A 16,036-nucleotide genomic window follows, 5' to 3' on the forward strand; every position below is an offset into this window, starting at 1 on the left:
CTAATGAAGTTATTACCCTTATTATAAAAAAAAAAATTGAACTAAAGGTTTTGAAAATATTTTAATGTTTTTCACTGGTTTTAACGTCAATTAGTGTTAAAGCTTGTTATTGGAGACGTCTGATAATTAGTTTTATCATTTGTTGGTGTAAAAATATATTTTTATGTCTTTGAATTGGAATATTGATGTTCTTGAGTGATCGCCAAGAGTATCTCCGTTCCATTGAAAGGACACTTATATTTTACGAAGATCAAGATTTAGTGCCTTTTGATGAGGATTGAAGAATTGTTCAACCTTTGAAGAATGCTTCTACTTCCTTGAAGATGTTTCTCGTTCTTTTTGTATCTCGCCTTATTCTTAATCTCTTGGTGCCTATCCTTCTTCTAAACTCTCTATTCTTCTTCCTAGGAAGTTACATTTGTATCCTCCCAACTTGTCCTTTCACCCTTGCTAATCCTCCCTTAACGCCTTTTAGATAGTTCTTTTTCTTTTGTGGGGTGTTAACCTTGGTTGGATAATTTGGCTTGTGGAGTTGTTTCTGGTTGACCTATAACCCCGGTTTTGAGAAGTTGTGATATTGGAAGGACTTAGATAGTGTGGTGAGACGTACTTGGGGATTCTTATACCTAACCCCTTGGTAATGTGAGTATAAGTGATAGGTGGTTAGTAGATGTTTGAGGATTTGAAGTGGTGAAATCACACTTATAGTGAAGTACCTTGTTTCATGGAATGGCTTAAGATGATGTAACATAAGTGTTTTGAGGAAACCCTTGGGAGTGATGTTATTTGGGATTCAAGTACTTGGCGTTCCCTTCTTGTCTAATTCCCTTCTTCTTCGACCATAAGTGTTATCGTTCATACCTCCTTTCCTCGCTTCATCTTGCTCCTCCTTTAAGTTTGACACTCGTATCTTGTGAAACTCTACCTTTGACATACTTGTAATTTTGACTTCAATTTTTACCCTATGAAAGTCATTATAGCTCTCTTGTTGGTTAAGTTTGAGCTCTCTTAACATACTTTGTTTTTATGCTATCTAAGTTACTTTCCTTTTTGTACAACTTCTAAACTTTCAAGCTACCAGTTTCGATTCATTCTTAAAAGTTTATGTCACTTCTGCAAACCTAACCTATTTTTGAAGACTTGAAAATGAAAATTTGATTTAGTTCCCTATTTCTTCCTTGAATATAAACTCATTTATCGTAATTTTAATTACTAGACCCAAAATTTCTTTAAATTTTATCCAATTTCTATTAACCTTGATCTATTTATGACTTCTTTGTCAAAGTTTAATATTATATTTCCGGAATTTAACTCCCCTTTTAGTTTAAAGGTGAAACCTTTATTTCTACTTTGGCTTTTTGCAAAAGAAAATTTGAGTAGATTACCTTTCTCTTATTTTGATTTTAACGTTGATCGGATGTTAGAACTAGTTATTGGAAACGTTTGATAACTTGTTCTACGATTGTCGGCGAATAGTTTTTGTTTTAAATTTGTCTCTGACTTGGAAAGTTAGCGTTCTTGTGTGCACGACAAGAGCAATTCCGTTCCATGAATGAGACTTATATTTTTGAAAACTCTTCATTAATGTTTTTGAAGGTATTTTGATTTTTGATTTATACAAAGGATTTGCCTTTTGACCTTATCTTTGATTTGGAATGTGATGTTCTTGAATACGTAACGAGAACACTTTCATTCCCTTGATGAGAATCTGGTTCTGTCGGAAAATTTTGAAAGAATTTTGATTCTTACGATAAGTGACCTTTTAAATGTTTTGGTTATCGATTCCAATTTCAGTTTTATTTTCATAACCTTCCATTTATACTTTCAAGTTTCGAGGACGAAACTTTTTAAAAGATGGGGTGATTGTAACACCCCGTATTTTAATAAGTTGGATAAAATTCTTTTAATTGCTACTTTATATTTAATTTCGTTGGTTAACAATTTATATATTTATTTTCTCAGCTAGTTAATTAATTTCATTATAATTCGTTACGTTAAATTTAATAATCATTAATAAGTTTATTTAAAGTTAGTTCGAATTTATTGAAGTTAGTTCGGGTTTATTTATTTAATAATTTACGTTTCTTTACGAGTCCTTATGAAGGTTGTTTTAAGTAAACCCGAGATGGATTTTGGGAACAAAACCGTCCAATTAGCTATTTTGAGCTTATTTCACTAAAATAGCAATTTTTATTAATATCCGTTAGTTTCGTAAAAATCGCTAATAATTCCGGTTCAAGCTGATAGCGTATTATTTCCGTTAACTAGCTGAGTTTATTTTATTTTCACTCATTAAATTTATTTATTATTAATTCTGTTTTATTACTGAAACTTTTACTAAAAACCGATTTTTATTAACTCGAGACGGTGTTAAAAACGAACGAAATTACTTAACGATGAAGTAACGTACGTATAATATATAGCGAGCAAGCAAGCTCGTCATTTATTATTATTATTATTATTATTATTATTAGGCATTATTATTATTATTATTATCCCACGTCCCCACACCCCCTTCATTTCCTTCTTCCTTTCGCGGACAACAAACCAAAAACAAATCAACAGCAACAACATCAGTCCGTCATTTTCCGATCATTCAAACCCCAGATCCCGCCTCCATTCTCAACCAAATTCGGTAATTTTTGTACCATTCTCTTCCCCTTTCCTTCCTCCTCCTTTTAAGGTAAGAAAGTCTCCCTTTTGTAGTGGTTTCGTCTTTCGCCGTCTTATAAAAGTGTCGTCTTTTAGCTTCTTTATTCCGTTTTCTTGCCCTTTTATGAAGGATTCAAAGACCCGGGGTGAGGCTCGTGCCTTGTGGACCATTTATTCGAAGAATAAGGAGCGTTTAAGGTAACTATTTTGAGGCCGTGTACTCGTGTAGTAGTAAAATTGATATTTATAATGATGAGAGCAAATGACCATGAGGTTTGATTATTAGTACTTGAATTTGACATATTATATGGCTAATGGTGTCATAAGGTGGTTTTTAAGATGAAACTGAAATTTATGTTGGTATTTTAATAGCCGCTATTGGTAATAGCGAGAAACTTGGTCATTAGGAATGGTGGATATGATTATAATGAGGTGATTCGTTTGTTGAATAATGGAGATGGAGATTAGTGGAATTGTATATTACGTAAGGCCTTAGCTAAGGAGTTATCATCATTAATAGTTGCTCTCGTGTAGCAGAGGTGCAATGGGATTTGAAATTGACTTTGGTTTGGTCATGTTATAAAGGATGCGACTATTTATTATGTATTGTATTTTAATTGTCATTCTCTTTGTCCATGACATGCGGGTGAGTAGCTTGGAGTTTATACTCGAAGTGTTGAACACGGTTCTTTGAACCTTTAACAATATCGATATTGAAATTGAGATGGAAATCTGGTTACTATGGAGTATTATATTATGAGACGGAGTAATGAGTAGGACGGAGTAATGAGAGAGATGGGGTAGAGAGTTGAGATTGAATTAATTTTTGGGACGAGAGTGACTTTTATAAGGTTGGCCTGTTGTAGCCTAGCAGCAGCTGGCAGTGGCCTAGCTGTGGCCTGGCTGTGGCCTGGCCGTGGCCTAGGCTGTGGCCTGGCCGTGGCCTAGGCAGTGGCCTGGCTAAGACGCTAGTTTGGTTTATTCAAAATATAATTAAATTAATTTACGTCTCATATTTTATATAAAGATAATTCGTTAATATCGTCCTTTCACATAATTATTTTAGGTGGCTCATATGGGGTTGAAGATGAAGAGTGATTTTGGGGTTTTAGAAGCTTTCTCAAGTTTTTACTTGTCTCTTTGCTAGCGTAAGGTAACTATTCCGAGTTACTCGACGAATTAATGTCACATTAGTAGTTAATGTGTGCCTGTTGTTTGATAAGTGTTTAGGTGAATGAATAATGTTAGTAGTAAAGATAATAAGGATGGTAAAATTGTACTCATATTAATAGTTATCACATGTTAGGATAGTTTACAAAACGAAATTGTAATTAATAGGCTCAAATGAACTTTATAGCGATAATTGTAATGTTTTGTTGATTGTGCCGAAACCGAGCCTTAGTCCCTTTGACGATGCGATGTCGATTAATTGAGTGATTGGTCACCGCAATTTGACCCGTACACTGTCCGCAGGTCAGGGTTGCGGGTAAAAATTCGGTTGGATGAAATTTTGAATGAATTAGATAGTCGGCCTTTTTCTTGTTTTAGGCCATTCATTATATTTTTATCTCACATGTGTAATTAGTTGATTTAAGTAGCTTCTTATATTGTAAAAACGGCCCTAGATTCTCCGCCCTTTAATTTGGTTAATATTGTTAGAATTGGAAATTGGTATTGAGGATTCTGTTGGTTTATCTGCTGATTAGACATTTATATAACCTTTCACATGATAGAATATTAGATTTTATGTTGGTAAGTAGGACTTTTTGCCCTCTTAAGGTTAAGTGGGTGTCTTACTTGACTTGTGTGGTGAGTCTTGAGTGGTGTGGGCTAAAGTATTCAAGCTGGGACTAGCTGTGACTAGGTCCTAGGTGAGTATTTCGGCCTCCATCATAGATAGGTCTTTATAGTCTTTGACGAGTATATGTTCACTGCTTGATAGCCTTTGTGTTCCTGACTAGTGGATGTTTATCCAAGTTGGGGCATGACCTCAGGTACTAATTTTGATAGTATGGGGTCAGCTTAAGTACTAGCCGACCCTTCGGTGGTGTCCTTAGGGTACTCACTTCACTTTGTTTTAAAAAAAGTTGTGAGTCTTGGGTGCGGTGGTGTGTATCCGCATGTCTAGGTCTGCGCAGATTTTAGGCTAGGGTTGTGTTGTCTCTTGGCCATGTTTTCTTAATAGTAACCACGAGCCAAGATACCGGTTCGATTACCTTCCCTACCTCGTGGTATAGACTCGAGTTACAAAGTGACTATTGACCGTACTAAGAACTTATGCATGTCTTTGATATATTGCCCTTTCTTGTATGGTGATTCTATGAATCATAGAAGGTGAGATGCAAGCCGGCTATGGTTGATAGAGTTTGGATTCCTGAATGTTATGTGATTCACATGATAGTGTAGTATGAGTCGGTCTAGTATTCACATGCTAGGACTATGTGTTGTTATATTGTTGTTCACATGATAAGCACGATTGTCTAGCATCTATATGCTAAGGCTATGTGTTATTCATATTCATTTTCTTATGTTTACATATTACATTAATTATGACATTTCGTGGCTGGGAGAACTCGGAGTTACTCCCCACTGACTGTGGCTTTCGTATTTGTATAAAATGCGAATGACAGGTAGGTGATGCATATATGGGGTACATGGACGAGCTAGCGAGCAAAGTAACCTTGGGACCTAGATTGGTTTTATTTCATTGTGACCTTAAATTTTTTTTATGTCACATACATTTTAGGGACATATGCCTCCCTTTTCTATTTTGGGTTTGTATCATTACATTTTCCTATCGTTAGCTATGGCATGTAAAGTAGTTCGTTAGCATTGCAGGTTTTGGCACCCGCCTCTTGGGAATGTTGGAAATGTTGTGATTGGTTTAGAAAATTTTTGAAATTACAGGTTTTTGGCTAGTTGAACCAATTACAAACATATCCTACCAGTTTTTCAGTAGAATTACGTGTTTACTTTTCCGCTATAAATGGGGGTGTCACAGACCACGCCGAGGCTTTCGAGTCTTACATGTCGGTATGGGAGCAACCTGATGAGGTTTGGTGCCGAGTCTTCCCAACGACTCTGCATGGGATGGCACAAAGTTGGTGATGGGTCGGTATACTGTTATGCCGACCTAAGGGACACATTTTTGGCCCAGTATTCTTGCAATAAGAGGAGGGCCGTCGAGACATCGGATCTCCTGACTATCAGACAGGAGGGAGGCGAATCTCTCCGAAGTTATGTGAAGAGGTTCGACGCCAAGGTTCAGCAGATTCGTGAGCTGAACAGCGAACTGGCGGCCTTCGCACTGATGAAAGGCCTCCCGAGAGGAGACTTAAAAAACGAGCTCATCAAGTGCGGAGGCCTGAACCTAGACTCCGCCAGGAAGATGGCCGACCAAGCCATAAAGGTGGAGGACTACCACAAAACCTGGGTAGGCCCCAGCGAGGCCGGGCACTCAGAGAGAAAGAGCCGCCGGGAGGACAACCCGGATGAAGGACGCCGTGACAATAATAGGTCACGGTCTGACAAGTCCGCCAGGTAACAGAACTCGGCGGGCGCCGGGAGGAGTTCAGGACCGTACTACCAAAAGCGGTTCAATGGTCACACCCCCTTGGTCGTATCTGCTGCCGAGGTCTTTGCCCTGAGCAAGAACGAGGGTCAGAAGTGGGAAAGGACTCCCAAGGCGAGGGGGACGGTGACACGAGCGATCTTGCGAGTACCACGGCCACACCGGTCACTTAATCGACAACTGCCGCATCGAAGAATGTCATTGAAGAGCCGATCCGGAAGGGGAGCCTCGGAAATATGTTGCCGAGGCCAAAAGACTAATACCGGCGGCTCAAATAAAAAATCCGTCTTTGAACGGATAGGAGTAATCCATGTTGTCATCGGGGGCAACGAGAACGGTGGGTCTGCTCATGGGCACAAACGGCACTTGAACGAGCTATATCAGGCCATCAACTTTGTGCCCAAAACGTGATCCCCGTTTCCAACATCCCCGATATGACTATTGGGAAGAAGGACTACGAGGGAGTCATCGCCCCGCACAACGACCCACTTGTAGTCCACTTGGACATAGCCAACCACCTGGTCAAGAGGTGCCTGATTGACACAGGCGCCTACACGAACATTATGTTCAGGGAGTGCTTTCTCAATCTCGGTCTGAAGATTGAGGACTTGAGCCCCCGCACCAATCCATTGTACTGATTTTTCCGGGGCCGGCCTGGTACCCCGGGTCAATCGACTCACGGTGATGTTCGGCGAGGGGAATGCGGCTAAGAATGTCCTATCTGAGTTCGTGGTCATTGACGGCTCGTCCGCCTACAACGTTCTCATAGGCCGAGTCACTCTGAGCGAGGCCGATGCAGTAATGTCCATCTGGGCCCTGACACTGATGTATGTCTCGGACCGGGGGGAAGCGCATAAGCTCGTTTCAAAGGACGAAAAAGACGAAGTAGTCAACATCCAGATATCTGCCAGAGGGTGCAACATGCAATCCCTCAAAGTGGCGAAGAAGTCAGAGAAGGGGAAAAGCCCATACTTACAACAGGAGGGCGACCTCATGGATGCCACTGTCGGCATGGTCGAAGGAGCGGAGACCGAAGAAGTGGAAATTGACCCAGGGCGCACCGTAACTGTCGGTGTCAACCTGGAGCCAAAATTCAGGGCCGCCCTCCTAGACATACTGAGGAAGAACAAAGACGTCTTCGCTTACTCAGCAGCCGAGATGCCAGGCGTGAGCCGGGAGGTAATTGTTCACAAGCTGAACGTACTCTCCACCGCTCGCCCTGTCAAGCAGAAGATGAGGAACTCCTAGGCCGAGAAAGATGAGGCCATCAAAGCCGAGGTAGATAAATTACTAGCGGCGGGCTTTATCATGCCTTGTACTTATCCTGAGTGGTTAGCTAATGTTGTAATGGTGAAGAAATTATCGGGGGCGTGGAGGATGTGTGTAGATTTTACCAATCTTAATAAAGCGTGCCCCAAAGATTGCTATCCCTTGCCTCGAATAGATAGTTTAATCGACGCCACGGCAGCTACACTATCTTGAGCTGCTGGACGCCTTCTCGGGGTATCATCAGGTATTCATGGCCGAAGAAGACATGCCTAAATGCGCATTCATCACCGGTAACGGCACATACATGTATAAAATGATGCCGTTCGGTTTGAAGAACGCCGACGCAACTTACACAAGACTGGTGGACAAAGTGTTCCAAAATAAAAAAAGGGCGAAACATTGAGGCTTACGTCGACGATGCTATTGTAAAAAGCAAGTCTGACAGCGAGCACTTAGCCGATTTACACGAGACATTTTATTCACTAAGGAAATACAAGATGAAACTTAACCCAATGAAATGCAACTTCGGTGTCCGATCAGTAAGTTCCTCGGCGTGCTTGTCGGCGCCGGGGGAATTGATGCCAATCCGAAAAAGTCCAAGCAATCTGGACTGCTGGAGCCGAGGAATCGAAAAGAGGTTATGATGTTGACCGGAAGGATGGCGGCTCTAGCCCGTTTTATCTCTCGGTCAACCGACAAGAGCACCCCATTCTTCAAAGTGTTGAAGGGAAATAAGGACTTCACTGGGGAGGAACAGAGAGCACGCTTTCAAACAATCGAAAGCTCATCTTCAAACTCTCCCAACCCCGTCCGGGCCGATCTTTGGGGAGACGCTATATCTATACATAGCGATTACCTCGGCCACGGTCGGCCGTGATCATCGAGAGAAGAAGACAAACAAAGAACACCCAATCTACTTTGTCAGCCATACATTGTTGCCCGCCGAAAGAAATTACCCACCGATTGAAAAAGCGGCCTTTGTTGTCGTCGTTGCCACAAAGAAATCAAGCCTTACTTCGACGCACATCCCGTGATGGTCTTAACCGACCAACCATTGGAGAAAGCATTGGAAAAATTTGAGCAATCCGGCAGCTCATCAAATGGGCAAGAGAGCTATCCGGCCGGCATTCAATACAAGCCGAGGCCCTCGATAAAGGGACAGCACTCGCAGATTTCTGGCCGAGTGCACATATCAAGAAGAGCAAAACCCCGGAGTATGGGAAGTATACACCGACGGGTCCTCCACGGCGAAACAGCTCAGAGCCGGCATACTTATCATCAGCCCAAACGGGGACGAGTTTGAGTAAGCCTTGAAATTTACCTTCTCGGCCTCAAACAACGAATCAATACGAGGCGGTGATAACCGGGTCGAGCTAGCTAGAGTCTGCCGGGGAACACATCATTTTGAAAACAGATTCACTTTTAGTGGCTAATCAAATTAGAGGAGAGTACGAGACTCGAGACGACGGGATGGTAAGATACCCGGAAAGGGTAAAAGCGACACTTCAAAGTTGAAATCTTTTCGATACAATGCATTCCCTGTGTCGAGAACAACCGAGCCGACGCTCTCTCAAAGCTTGCCGTTCAACCATCAAGAATGTCGATCGAACGGTCTTTGGTAGACGTCGAATGCCAAAAGCATTACGAGACCGTCGGCATGGTAGGCGACATAGAGGCTGAGACGACGTGGATGACTCCGATAATGAAATACAAACTGATGAATGAATTACCGGAGGACCGCAGTCTCTCACAGAAGATAAAGAGGATCGCAGCAAGGTACTTGGTGTTTGAAGGAGAATTATATAGGAGGTCCGTAATAAGGCCACTCTTGAAATGTGTCGGCCCGGTAGACGCGGAGCTAATCTTGTGATGAAATTCACGAAGGCATCTGGGTCATCACATGGGGCAAGAACACTAGCCCACAAAGCTCTCCGAGCCGGCTACTTCTGGCCCACCATGCTTGAGGATTCCAGAGCCAAAACCAAAAAGTGCAACAATCACAAATGCATGCTCCGGTGATACATGCACCTTCCCGAGACTGCGCAGTGGTACTTAGTCCCCTTCCTTTTGCACGGTGGGGGATGGATCTACTAGGGCCATTTCCAACGGCATCCGGAGGAAGAAAGTACTTGATTGTCGCCGTTGACTACTTCACCAAATGGGTTGAAGCTGTAGCGGTACCTGCCAAGACCACGGCGGCCGTAAGAAAGGTAATCTGGGAAAATGTCATAACTCGTTTTGGGTTACCCCAAGTCATGGTATTTGACCACGGCCGAGAGTTTTGGAGTGACACAATAATGAACTGGTTGGAGGAACTTGGTATCAAATTTGCATACTCCTCCGTCTGCCACCCACAGAGCAACGGACAGGCGGAGGCAGCCAATAAAACAATCCTCAACGGTTTGAAGAAGACAGTTGAAGACCTAAAGGGAAGATGGGCCGATGAACTACCCGGCGTCCTGTGGTCCCTCCGGACCACGGAGAAAGAAGCAACGGGGTACAGTCCATTCCACTTAGTCTACGGATCCGGCGATCCCCGCTAATGAAGCGGCGTGCCGACATTCAAAACGGCCACCTTTAACCCGGTTGAAAATGAGGAAGGTCTGAAAGCCTCCCTAGACCTGGTCGAAGAAAGCCGAGATACAAAGACGCCTCAACTTGGCGAAGATACCAAAACCGAATGAGAAGAGCCTACAACCGAAGAGTCCACAAAAGGGACTTAAAAGTAGGAGATCTAGTCCTAAGAAAGTCGACCGCCACCAACAAAGGGAACATTCATGGTAAATTGACGGCTAACTGGGTGGGTCCCTACAAGGTGGTTGAAGAAATGAGGCCGGGTACATACCGGCTGACAGACATGGAGGGTGTGCCTTTGATGAGCCATTGGAACACTGACAATCTCAGGAAATACTTTGTATAGCGGCGGAGGTGTCCAAAACAATTGTTGGCACCCCGACGCGTGTTTATATCTAATGAAGAATCATCCAAGTTTTCCATCAAAGTATTTATCCCCTCCGTAGTCACATCGAGGTAGATGCCACGGCCTAAGCCGGGCAGTCACCCCAAGAAGTAGACGTCACGGCAGTCACTACCAGCGCAGTTGATACTCACGAAAGCGACCAACATGCCTTAGGAACGTATAAGTACAGTTGAGACGCAATTCTAGCCGCCTCGGCCAACCGAAGGCCTGGCAGAGGAAGCGATCAATATGTCTACAGATACGCTAACATGTTCACAGCGGCGGTTGGAAAACGCAAATCGGACGCCTCGGCCAGACCGAGAGTGAAAGAGGAAGCGACCAACATGCCAACATGTTTAAAAAACGTTAAACACAGTTGAGATACGCATTCTAACTGCCTCGGCCAGGCCGAAGGTAAAAACGAAAAAGTGCTCAATTAATAACGTAAGAAGACAAGTGAAGGATTGTGATCAAACTTTACTGAAAATGATTACAAGGAGAATACAGACGACGGCCGTCCCTATAGAGATAAGCCAAAACACAACCTACCAAAGTTTTACAAAATACAAGGAAAAGAAGAACAAAAGGTTACAGACATATCATTTGAAACGCCAATAGATGGCAGGGAGGAAAGGCTTAATAGTTGGCCCCCGAACAGCTGAAACTATCCGAGATGCCGGGTGAACCTGGTGACGACCGCCCGTCTCCCTATGCCTGTTGCTGCTTGCCATCAGCGACGTTAGCAGCATCGTCTTTGGTAGGCGACCCAGAAGCTGTCTTGGCAGCTTCAGCCTCAGCAGCCTCAGCTGCTCTCATTCTCTCAGCTTCCTCCTTGGCCGCCTTAGCCTTCTCAGCAAGGGCCGCCTTCTCCGCGGCCTCCTCTTCCTCCTTCTTCACCCTCGCCTCCTCAGCGGCCTTCGCCTCCGCGGCCTTCTCCTTAGCTTCGAGCTTGTCATCAAGCAGCTCGTCAAATTTTTGCCACGGAAAGGAGCCATCAAGAGGAAAGAGCTCCCCAATCACTTCCCTGGCGGCTTCTTCGGCCAGGTCCCGGTATTGGGCGCACATGTTAGGGAGGATAACGGTTTGGAGCGTCTCAATGTCCTCCTCCCTCTGGGCGATGATAGCATCCTTATTCCGAACCACCTTCCCCTGGGCCTGAAACATGGCCATCCATTCGTCCCTCTTCTTAGCATTAAAGTCGGCGACTTTCTGAAGGTGGTCACGCCCCTCCAGCAGCTTAGCGGCATCAGCCTCCGCAGCCTCAGCCTTGGCTCTCTCAGCGAGGGCTGCCTTTTCAGCGTTGTAATACCCCGTATTTTTTTATACATAATAAATTAAATGGATATTATTATATATTAAGTATTATACAATTTATATTACTAATTATATCGGGTTAATTGGTGAGTCGATAATTACGTAAATTATTTTAATTAACCGCGTTGTATCGATATAAGTTAATGGTGACGGGTTTATATGGAATTCGAAATGTGAGCTTACCCATTGAGCTGGCCCATTAACTGTCCAGCCCAATTACCCTAACCCTAATAGTAACTACCCAGCCGCCTCCCTCCTTTCCATCTCTCTCAACCCGCCTCCCTCCTTCATCAACACCAATCATCATCGAATCCGCATAGAGAGAGAGAGAGAGTGGCCGTGGGTGGTTGACGGCACAACAAGGATGAGCTAGGAGTGATTGGCGACGACCATAGACGACCGTGGTGGCTGTTATGGCGGCAGGGAAAAGGTAAGAGCAACCCTTCTCTGTTTTCATTGTTTATGTCGGGGTTTTGGGTGGTTGTTTCGTGTCTGATAGGGGTGTTTATGGTGGTTGTGGATGGGGTATATGGGTAGTGGGGCAAGTGACGAGTGTAGTGGTGGTGGTTAGGGTGGTTATAGGTGGTGTTGGTGACGGTTAAAGGCGGCATTGACAGGGGGTGGCAAACGGGTTTACACACGGGTTTTCAGACGGGTTTAGAATGACTAGGTTTGGGGTGGCGCCACCGTGGACTAGGGGGAGGTCGAGACGGTGGTGCCACTGTGTCTGGGTTCGTGGGCTGACGGCGAGCATAGCCGTGGTGGTTTGACAGGAGTTTAGTGATGGTTGCGGTGGTGGTGAGAGGAGAAACAGAGGCGTTTGGGTGAGGCACGGTGGGAACCAGGCCAGTTGACGGCCTGGGTTTGACTCGCCGGCGGCAGTCGACCCCAGTGGGGGTGGCCGTTGGTGGCTGGGGCAGAGTGGGGGTTTGGTCAGGTGGTTGTCGCGGTGGTGAGGTGGCGCGTGGGAGTGCGTGAGTGAGTGTGAAGGGACGGTGGTTGTGGACGGGTTATTTTAGTTTTGAAACGGGTTTTCATAGTTTAAATCGTTATAATTCGTTAATTGGTCGTATACTTAGTTATTTAATTTAAATTCCGGGTCATTTAAATAAATTATTCCCGAGACATTTAATAATTCAAGTCGGGTTTTGAGTCGGGTTTGTTAAAAGAGAAAAGTTACTATATCGGGAAAGTTTCCACTTTGGGAGATTTCTATATTTAGTAGTTAGTAATTATAAATATCATAATTGTTTTAGGTGACGGATTCGTGAAGGATCGATAATCAAATGCATTGCTTTACTTTCTGGACTGCTTAACTACTTAATTGGAATTGCTGGCACTTGAGGTAGGGAAATACACTTGTCCTATTATCGTTGTTGAATTGTGTTGACTTGACTCGTGGTCGTTGATTTACGTTATGTTTCATGTACGGGAAGGTGATTGACTGAATTGGTTATATTGAGTATGATATCACAACATCGGGTAATCGGCATGATTTCATGATTTATCAGTTCAGTGATTTATATATATATATATATATATTGTGTTGCATTAATTTCTTTTGAGCATTCATATGCATTGGAGATGGAGGATGTTGTGGTGATGCGGTGTGGTGATGATGATGTTGTGATAAGGCCCAGGCGGGTTCTGCAGGACTTGCCCTGGTGTCCTCAGCTGCGAGCTGGCAGATAGGCTTCGGTCGATATATAGTCTACCGGGGATCGGTATGGCTGGGCGTTCCGGGGTATGAGATGTGTGTGATGAGTTGAGATGGAGATGGAGGTGACGGAGTATCATGCATATCATATTTTATTGTTTATTGTTTTCCCTACTCAACCTCGTGGTTGACCCTGTGTATTCGTGAACATCTGTGATGAACCGTTTTATGGGGAGCAGACTTGACAGGTTTAAGAGATAGAACGGGAGCTGGATGGGCGTGAGACACTGGATCAGACGACTTAGTAGCTAGATCATCATCTACAAGACCTTCACTTTTATTTATGTCAGTTCTTGTAATTTGAGTTGAAAAGAGGATTTGTAATAATTAAGTTAAAATATTATATAAATTGCCTTGGAGTTTAATTTGTTATTCACTACCTCGGGAAACCGAGATGGTAACAGTCCGTTTTATTGGGGAATGTCTTGACGAAGATTTCTTTTATAAACCGGGGTGTTACAAGCGTCCTCCCTAAGTTTTCTCTCAGCACGGACCGCCTCTTCAGCCTCAGCCTTGGCCCTCTCAGCTTCCTTCTCCGCAGCAGTGAGTTCAAGCCTGAACCGCTCGAGCTGTGGGGCAGCTTCAGCCATGGCCTTTTCTTGCTCCACAATAAGAGCACCGGCCACATCATCCCACTTCGACAGCATCCTGGCCAAACTCAGGCCCTCCGACCTAATCTGGACGGGGGTAGGCTTCGGGAAGGAGGAGACGACGGTGGCATCTTGACCACTTGCCTGCGCAGTTTGCTTCTCAGCACGCCGTTCAATAGTGTGTCAGGTAGACGGCGGCGGTGGATCTACAAAAATTCAACCAAAGCATCCATGTCAACATTCATGGACATACCAGAGAGCCTGTCATCAGGAACGCCTAATGAACCGGCTAAGTCTGAGCCACAGGATAGATCTGTACTAGGCTTGGCCTTCTTGGCCGGAGGACGCATTTCTTTGCCGGCCTCGGCAGCAGTAGCAGCAGTAGAAGCAGAAGCATCAGCAGCAGTAGTAGGCTCTTTCCTCTTGCGGAAGAGAGGAGATTCCACTGCCAAGGTGACCACCTCCTCGGCGGTAATATCAACGACCTCCACCGTCTCTTTCTGGACTGAAGGGATGGGAGGTGGAACTGATGTCCACGCCGTCGCCGCCGAAGACTTTGTTTTCCGCGTTCGGCGCGGCATGTTACCAAAGAACCTTCGCCCGGGCCGCCTTCACATCTAGGGCCTTCAGCTGCTGATCCATGAGATCATTTGGCGGCGGTCTGCGATCACGGGTCTTGGCCTTAGGATGCAAATTAACAACTGTCTTGTCCTTGGCAAGTCCCATTCTCCCAAGGATATCTTCAGACAGATCCGGGCCGAAATTGTCCGCAAAGGAAACGAAGCAAGGGTTAAGTAGAAGAAATAAATCAAAATTCAAATAACAGAAACATTAAAAGCAGAGATGGACCTCACACCGACCCCACTCACCCCGTTCGAGGGCCGGTATGAGGCCGACGTGGCAGAGCAGCTCATCCTGAAGAATGATCTGCGTCGGGGGCATCCATCCCTTCGGCATACCATTCTTCTCAGCCTCAAACAGCCTTATCGCCCGCTTCTCATCCGCATTAAGAGAGACCCTGCTGGCGTCCATCTTAAGCTTACTCCGGGAGACCCATTTGTCATGCTCCACCTTACTCTCGCACCGCAAATTGACTTGGTGCTGGAAGGACCGGGGCAGTGGATAATCCTCCGGAACCTCAACGTACACCCACCGCGACTTACAGTCCTTGCAAGAAGAAAGCTTATCAACGGAGACGTAACCCGGCTCCGTCTGCACGCTGTACCATCCAACGCGACCAGGGGCTGACGGCCGAAGGTGATGAAACCGGCGGAATAAGTTAACCGTTGGGACCTCTCCCTTGAAAAGGCAGAGCCACACAAAGCCGACTATAGTCCTAATGGCCAACGGGTGCAGTTGGGCCACGACGACGTTCATGGCTTTAATTATGGCCATAACGTGTTCATTCAGAGGAAACCGGAGCCCATACTCCAGGTGTCTGATGTACACGCCGATACAGCCCGGAGGATGGCAACAGACCGCCTGACCTTCCCCAGGAATAACAATACTATACTCCCTACCGAAGGAGAAGTGACGTTCGAAAAGTCGAACCGAACAACCGGCAAACTTGTGGGTCCAAGCACGGTCAGGGCAGACCTTACAGGCGTTGCCGTGATCAATGATGTACGGCCTCTCCTCATTAGGACCAGTCCTTTCAACATCATCACCGTCATCATCAACATCATCATCATCATCCTCCCAATCCTCCAGAGCTTTTGGATCAACTTCAGGAGAAGGAGACCTAGGGCCCCCAGACCTTATCGGGATGGCGGCCAGTGCCTCCTCCTCATCAAGGCACGACGGGGAACCCCCCGGCGCAAAGTTACTAGGTCCGGCATCAGCAGAAGACATGTTCACAACAAAAAACTTAACAATTAAAAGTTGGAAAATTTGTTTGTTTACCTTGAAGAAAAAGTGCTACGCCGAAGTAACGATTCTGAAGATTAGAAGAGAAAGAAACCCTT

The 16,036-nt window shown here is 44.9% G+C and overlaps 1 long non-coding RNA gene across 1 annotated transcript; it reads left to right on the forward strand.

Annotated features, from left to right (window-relative positions):
* The first annotated feature begins 2,503 nt into the window (after positions 1-2,503).
* Positions 2,504-5,591, forward strand: LOC141627843 (uncharacterized). Its single transcript, XR_012537071.1, has 3 exons — positions 2,504-2,683; positions 2,783-2,850; positions 5,283-5,591. It is a non-coding gene; the product is annotated as an uncharacterized LOC141627843 (long non-coding RNA).
* The last annotated feature ends 10,445 nt before the right edge of the window (positions 5,592-16,036 follow it).

This window comes from Silene latifolia, chromosome 2 (assembly GCF_048544455.1).
Source record: "Silene latifolia isolate original U9 population chromosome 2, ASM4854445v1, whole genome shotgun sequence".
Lineage (NCBI taxonomy): Eukaryota > Viridiplantae > Streptophyta > Magnoliopsida > Caryophyllales > Caryophyllaceae > Silene > Silene latifolia.